The sequence below is a fragment of the Balaenoptera ricei genome, chromosome 17 (genome assembly GCF_028023285.1).
Source record: "Balaenoptera ricei isolate mBalRic1 chromosome 17, mBalRic1.hap2, whole genome shotgun sequence".
In the NCBI taxonomy this organism is placed as follows: Eukaryota; Metazoa; Chordata; class Mammalia; order Artiodactyla; family Balaenopteridae; genus Balaenoptera; species Balaenoptera ricei.
The window spans coordinates 79,754,022-79,762,371 of record NC_082655.1 but is presented as its reverse complement, the minus strand read 5'-3'; positions in this window follow the sequence as shown (position 1 = coordinate 79,762,371).

Below are 8,350 nucleotides of genomic sequence, written 5' to 3'. Positions count from 1 at the left end.
GGTTGGTATCATCTTTAATTTCTTTCATCAGTGTCTTATAGTTTTCTGCATACAGGTCTTTTGTCTCCTTAGGTGGGTTTATTCCTAGGTATTTTATTCTTTTTGTTGCAATGGTAAATGGGAGTGTTTCCTTAATTTCTCTTCCAGATTTTTCATCGTTGGTGTATAGGAATGCAAGAGATTTCTGTGCGTTAATTTTGAATCCTGCTACTTTACCAAATTCATTGATTAGTTCTAGTAGTTTTCTGGTAGCCTCTTTAGGATTCTCTATGTATACTATCATGTCATCTGCAATCAGTGACAGTTTAACTTCTTCTTTGCCAATTCCTTTTATTTCTTTTTCGTTTCTGATTGCTGCCTCACCTGGCTTTTAAAAGTGCTTTGCCAAAACCCTTCGGGGAGCCTGGGGCTTTTTAAGGCATAAGCCACATTGTCTCCTTGCACGGCCCTGAAGTAAACCTTTCTCTGCTCCAAATTCCTATGTTCCAGTTTGTTTGGCCTCACTGTGTGTCGGGCACACGGACTTGCATTAACACGGGGAAGGTGTGCCGATGTATCTCCACTTTAATACAGAGCAAGTCCACTTTTATCCGTGATAAATAGTGGGGTTCCACTCATTTTAAATAGGGTTCTACTGCATGGTCATCTAGTTGCTTATCTAGTAAAATCTGGGGCTAGTTTTGACTTTAGAATATCTTTGATAGGTGGCTACCCCTGATTTTCCTTGTCTCAACCAAGTAGTTGTTCAAGCTGAGTGCAAATCCCATAAGCTTGGGTAAGTCACTTAACCTCCCTCAGGGCCTCCTCTTCTCTAAAAGAGGGGTAACAGTCGTAGCCTCACAAGAGGGCCATTCTAAGCTTCAGGAGAGGTAGAGCATTTAAAGCACTTAGCACAGGCCTTCCACAAAGTAGGCACACCCACTAATTTTAGAATCACTACCTCTCAGCAACATTTTATTCTACACAACTCTAATAGAAAGTCCCTTCTTTATCCAGAGCCAAAAATCTATCACCAGACAACACAGGATGGGTCCGACTTACCCCAGTTTCTTCAGTGCCTTTTTGAATGACCTACTTTGAAGTGCTGCTCACACATCACTGGATGTTCTCTGGTTTTCCGCTGTTTCTCACAAATCGTGATGCCCAAGCCTGAGCATGATGCTCTAGCTATTCCCATGCCAGCGTCCCAGGGCTGCCCACCTCCCTCGTCACACATGCTCTACTGCTGTAAGGGAACGCAGACGGCGCTAGGGTTGACGGCCACGTGGCCTGTGGACCCATAGCAGGAATGTCCTTCGTGGAAGCCCCAAGCCTGTATCACACATCTTACTGTCAAGATGCACCTGCCCGGTTACTTAAGGAATTGGGATTTTCTGGACTATGAGTTTCAAAGGTGACAATAGTTATGGGGACTTCCCTGGTGGTCCAGTGGGTAAGACTCTGCGCTCCCAATGCAGGGGGCCCGGGTTCGATCCCTGGTCGGGGAGCTACATCCCGCATGCATGCCACAACTAAGACCCGGTGCAGTCAAAATAAATAAAGAAATATTTTTTTTAAAAAAAGAAAGGGACAACAGTTACATTGGAAAACGAAGCCCACTCCTCATACTTCCCTCACCCCCGTGTCCACCTTGCCCTCTAGAAATCGTGCTGTGTTTGTTCCTCAAATAGCGCTGTTTCTTGAGCCCAGGCCTTTTCACAACAGTGCTCTCGCAGGTAACGACAGTCTTCACACCCTCTCCTCTCCTGCCGGCTGGTGAACCTCTACTCAGCCTTGGACATCCGGCTCCAGGATCATTTCCTTTAAGACGTCTTCCCTGAAGCCCCAGGCTAGGTTAGGGGTCCTAATCTGGGACCCAATCTGTGCCCCTAATCTATCTATTCTTACCGTAGATATCTTTGAGGACCTTGATAAATGCTATTCTTTTTCCCCACCTGAACGTGAACCCACGAGCATAAGGCCCAGTGGAATCTTTGTGACTGATACAGCTGCCGCTGGAGGCTTCAAGCAAGTCAGTTCCACCATCCTGAGCCCCAAATCTCGGCAGACTCACCCTGCAGCCCCGTCACGGCAGGGGTGGGCACCAGCCAGGCTCCTCCCAGCAGGGGCAGACCCTCCTGCAGGCAGCTCACGCCCTGTGGAAGTGGAGAGGAAGGACCGTGATCCACGGCCCAAGTTCCTCCTCCCAAACTCCCCATGAGCTCAATCACGCCCTCTCCTGGACAAAGTGAGGGAGGGACCCGAGAGGCCGGGTGGGTTACATGCTGGAGCCCTCTGCGCTCAAGGGCACGTCACGAGACAGAGGGCCCGTGCGGGATGGGGGGAATGTGCAGGAAATGCTCCCTTTCACTTCCCTCTAGCACTTAGCAAAGCTAGCGAACATCTTCACCTAGTGCTGGCTCTCCTCTCTCACTGAACTAACTGTAAGCTGCTTGAAGACAATGCCTATTGTCTAGTGCAGGTCACACCCAGAGCAGTTGTCAATAAAGATCTACTGAGCTGGATTCACTCCCCTTGAGATCTGTGTCCCTCCCTTCAACTCACAGACACCAGCCACTCAGGGACATAAGCTCTGGAGCTTAGGTTTTACATTTCGGTCTATGATCCAGCTTGAGATCACCTTTTTATACGGTGCAAGGTATAGACGGAAGTTTACCGTTTTGCACACGGATATCCAGTTGCTCCAGTAACATGAGTTACCCTAAATATATCACCACAAATATTTAACTTATAAAACTTGAGAGTTAAGCAATACCTTTTCCCTCCTCCCAAGTAAAGCAAGGAAACAAACTCGGATCACGAGCCTCACAAATCACGTTCTATTACGTGCAGTATTTTCATTCTACTTTGTTTATATTTTAATCTCCCAAATTAGGCCTCATTTGTTTAGTTTTATTCCAGCAAGCTCTGTTTCCAGACTCTATCCTGCCCCTGGTTTTATACACTGATTTTTATGTCAGTACCATCCTGGCTCTACTGAAAGCCAAGTACTGTTAATGCCTCCAACTTTCAATTCTTTCAAAATTGTTTCAGCTCTTCTAGGTCTTTTGCATTTCCACGTAAACTTTAAAATCAGTTTGTCTATTTCTACAGCAAAGCCTGCTGGTATTGCTGTTGGGATTGTATGGAATCTATGGACCAACTGGGGAGAACTGACACGGTAACCCTACTGCGTCTCCAAATCCATGATCGTAATAGATCTCCTCATTAAGTTTATCCTCTTTCATTCGCCTCAGCAATGTTACAGCTTTTAGTGCACAGATCTTACACATATTTTGTTAAATTTTTGAAGTATTTTTACATTACTTTCCTTTTTTTTTTTTTTTTTTAAATAACAAATATTTATTTCTTGTTTTCACCACGACTTCAAGGATTAGAAGAGGTCTCTGCTCAGAGTACTTACTAAGGGACACAGGATAGCAGATTAGCCATGGTCTCTAACATTGCCAGTTACTGTTTTTACACTATTTTTAATTTCAGTTTCCTGTTGTTGGTTGCCAGCACAGAGAAATGTGTGTTTACATAGGGACCTTATGTCCTGTGATCACCCAGGACCACCCACCTGGGCCTCAGGGATGCTGGCCTTCTGCCAGGCTGATGACGGGCACCGATGACCCCCCTCTTCCCGCCCCGCTGTCACCCAGCTCACCTCCCCCCTCTCCTCTCTGCCTCAGGGACTTTTGCTGAGGGTTTTCTAGGTATTCTCCCGTGTGTATCATCTCACTGCCTATTACTTTCGTCTGAGCCTCATGCCAACATCTCAAAGGAGAGGTCTGGGTCAGCACGACTGTCCTCCCGGGCCCGCACCCAGACTGGACGGCACCCCGGCCCGGCCACGGCCATCTCCTGATTTGCTGCCTTTGGGTCAGGCCCCCATTCCGAGCCGTCAGCTGTGCGGGTGCAGAGGGCCACCAAGGCAGCACCCCTGCACAAAGCCGCAGGCAGGACCACTGCTCTGGGGGGGATTATGGGCACGGCCGCTCTCTTCAGAGCAAAAAACCTCACTTTTTCAATCTTTTCTCCCGACTGCTTCTCCTGATGTCTGTGCCGCCCGGGGGGAGGGTCCCAGCCTCACCCACTAACACATCACGTGACACGTTTGCTTCACCTGCTCCATCAGAATGCGGTCTCAGATATTAGCATTCAAATAGAGACATTTTAAATGCCAAGAATAAAGAATCATTATTGTAGAAGAAACGTTTTAGAAGAAAATAGAATCTTAAGGACAAGACTTGTTCTGTGTTATTCCAAAGGTAGACCTTGCCCCAAATGTTGAAATTTACTAGAAACTGATACTGTCTCAAAGCAAGAAAACACACTAACTAGAGCTGTTTGCAATACAACAGGTAGCCTGTCACTGGTATACATTGAGGCAGGATATCTGTCTATCATGGTACATAAAATAGTCACATGTAATGATTACAATCTGTTCTCACTCCTTTACACGTACTAATTTTAATTCTCACAACCTCAAATGTTAAACATTGTTAGAACGGACAGACTCAAAAACCCCTCCAACTCTGAGGCCATACACGCTGGCACACCTGCCCCCTTACTCCCAGGTTTAATCTAGGCTTATTCTAATATGGATCTTACATGCCAACTTTGACTAAATTTTGGGAGTTCAGGTTAAACATGGTGAACTAAACACACGCATTTCTCTCTGCTTCCTATCCAACCCCACTCAAAATGCTACAATGGATAAAAAAAGAAATAAACAAAAACAAATCAAAAGGAATAAACCCACAAAGAGAACAAGAGAGATGACAGCAAATACAGGACAGCAGATGGACAAATGGCAACTGACTTAGGTTTCTGCTTTTCTCCTTTAATAACAGCCTGCCAAGGGGTAGGCGGGGAGAAGGTGATAGAAGCAAGCCACTTAGCACTCCAGATCACCCACCCCCTCTTCCCCAGTCTCAGGAACTGGAGCCAACGGGTGTCCTGAAGTTAAAATTCTGGATGCGTAACAGTGGGATTCCCAGACCCCTCCCGTAATGTAGTTATTACTGTTGGGTTACATCTATTTTCTTGCAATTTGTTTTCTATGTGGCCCCTCTCTTCTTTGTTTCTCTTCCCCCGCCCTCTTTTGGGTTAATCAAGTATTTCTAGTGTTCCATTTTATCTTCGCTAATGGTTCTTTGGCTGGACCTCCTGGTTTATTGTTTTAATGGTTGCTCTAGGGAATTAATTGTGCATCCTTAGTTCATCACAGGCTACATGTTATACCCCGTCATGTATCATGTAAAAACCTCATGAGAGTATATAATTCCATTTCCTCCTCCTTGCAACCTTTGTGATATTGTTGCAAATATGTTATTTCTACCTGATACATGGTTATTCAATAGTTTTTGTACATTGGTTCTTTCAGCTAAGCTCCCTGATATTTTCTTTCTTCCTTTGAGAGGGGAAAGAGACAAAGGCACAGACAGTTACCAGAAGGTAAAGCATCTTAGAACCAGCGTCCCTTCAATCATAGAAATGTTTCTTCCACTTTTTTTCTATTTTTGGAAGAGTAATCAACTCTCTTTCTCTTCTAAGAATTGAAAGAGAATGTGTCCTCAGGGTCGGACTTGCATAAATGTTGAAGTAACATAACATTTGCAGTAAAAGTCGGTCTTCTTTCCAACTGACTTTTCCACTGGAAACTTGTTCAGAAAGTTAAAGGAGCCACATCTCTTAATCAGAACGAACACTGTGTACAGCAAAATAAGGGAGAAATTTCAAACTCAAAAGTGATTTCATCACAAGGTTCAGATTTGGAAAGTGACTGACACCTACTAACTTTGAATGGTTTCAAATTTTAGTCTCAAATATTCTCTATTTTCAAAGGCAAAGGATGAGAATGGAGCACCTTTTAAGCAATTATCAAATAAATCAAAAGCATCAAAACCTGGCTCAGTGCTTTCCAAGATTTGACACCTAGAAGGTACAAAATTTTTTACATTTTAACTATATAAAAACTAACCTCAATTACTCCCATGTGGCTAAACAGGAAGTGTGAAGATTTTTTTCAATTGGGTATGTTCTATAAATCTGGTATTCGTGACTGTCCAGGTACAATGTGTGGGAACAAGCTTTACCTGCCAGTGAGATGTCCCTTTCACACATCTTTTAAAATATAAGGGTCAATAAAACCCAAAAAAGAAGTTTTCCACAAAAAAAAATTTGTTTTTAAACAATAAAACAAGTTAAAAATAATTTTTAAATGGGTAGAGGACTTGAATAGATATTTTTCCAGAGAAGACATACAGATGGCCAAGAGACACAGGAAAAGATGCTCAACAACACTAATCATCAAGTAAATGCAAATCACAACCACAATGAGCTATTACTTCACACCTGCTAGAATGGCTATTATCAATAAGACAAGAGAAAACAAGTGCTGGCGAGGATGTGGAGAAAAAGAGAACCGTTATGCAGTGTTGGTGGGAGTATAAATAGGTGAAGCCACTATGGGAAACAGTACGGAGTTTCCTCAGAAAGTTAACAACAGAATTGCCATACAATCCAGCAATTTCACTTCTGGGTATTTAACCAAAGGAAATGAAAACATTAATTCAAAAAGATACCTGCACCCCAGTGTTCACAGCAGCACTATTTACAATTGCCAAGATATGGAAGCAACCAAAGTGCCCGTCAATAGACGAATGGATAAAGATGTGGTGTATACATACAGTGGAATATTACTCATCCATAAAAAAAAGAAGAAAATCTTGCCATTTGTGATGACACAGATGGACCTAGAGAGTATTATGCTAAGTGAAATAAGTCTGGCAGAGAAAGACAAATACTGTATTATTTCACTTATACATGGAATCTAAAAAACAACAAATAAATGTAACAAAATAGAAACAAGAGTCATAGGTACAGAGAACCAACAGGTGGTTGCCAGAGGGGAGGGGATGGGGGAGGAGAGAAACAGGTGAGAGAGGTACAAACTTCCAGTTGCAAAGTAAGTGAGCCACAGGTATGATGTGTACAGTGTGGGGAATAGAGTCAATAATTATGTAATATCTTTATATGGTGACGGATGGTAACTAGACTTATTGTGGTGATCACTTTGAAATGTATGGAAATATCAAATCACTATGTTGTGTAACAGAAACTAACACAGTGTCGTAGGTCAATTGTACTTCAAAACAAACAAACAAGCTCATAGAAAAAGGGATCAGACGTCTGGTCGCCAGAGGTAGGGGGTGGAAGGAGGGGGGTTGGATGAAGGTGGTCAAAGGTACAAACTTCCAGTTATAAGATAAATAAGCACTAGGCTATAATACACAATACGATAAATTTAACTAACACCGCTGTATGTTATATATGAAAGTTGTTAAGAGGGTAAATCCTGAGGGTTCTCATCACAGGGAAGAAATATTTTTTCTGTTTCTTTAATCTTTTATCTATACGAGATGATAGATGTTCATTAAACCTATGATCATTCCATGATGCATGTTAAGTCAGGTCATTATGCTGCACACCTGAAACTTACACAGTGCTGCATGTCAATTATATCTCAATAAAACTGGAAGGAAAAGAAAAAAAGAGGTGATTCTCAGAACAGATTTGGAATTTGATACTTGGGTACCCAAATATGGTTTATAGCTTGTCAATGGATAGAATAAATGATTAGCTGGTCTTTTTTCAAAAAAAGGGTTACCTACTTGGATTTTGTTTGTCAGAGTTAGAACTCCACTCAGTGTTTGCAGTTTACTTGAAAGTGTAAGTGGCATTATATTTACAGGAGGATTTAATCACTGAATGTTAAAAACATTAAGCACAGAAAAAAATGAAAGTGATTGTTTTGTAACTGTTATAAGTTCTATAAGCTGAGTGTAAAGATTTAAAAGGAAAAAAGTGCCTAGAGATAGTTAATTTTAATATTTGGGATAATAATTAAAACATGGGCATGGGAGTATTGCTCCCCATGTACAAAAGCACTTCTCGGGGATTAGAGCACCAATGATTTCCACCAGGATGACTGTCTACTTTATAACTACAGGGCTATGCAAAATGAAACTAAAATCAGAAAGTATGACATCAGACAATCAATGTGTTCTTATGAAATTCAGAAGATTTCACTGTCTCTGGTTACCAGAACTTCTAGAAATTGAGTGTCTTAAGAACCTAATAACTTTGCAAACCATTAATACCTTAACATGAAAACTGATCCTTTGCTAATGCAGAATCTGTAATTCCACTGGCTAGTATTCTTCCATGTTTAAGAAGTAAAAATGTCTAGGTCTAAGCACTTTTAAAAATTTAGAACTTTCAGTCAAGAAAAAATTGGTTTGATCAGACTACCTATTTTCTTGGAAAATAGGAAGTCAACTCTAAGAAAAATCACTGAGTC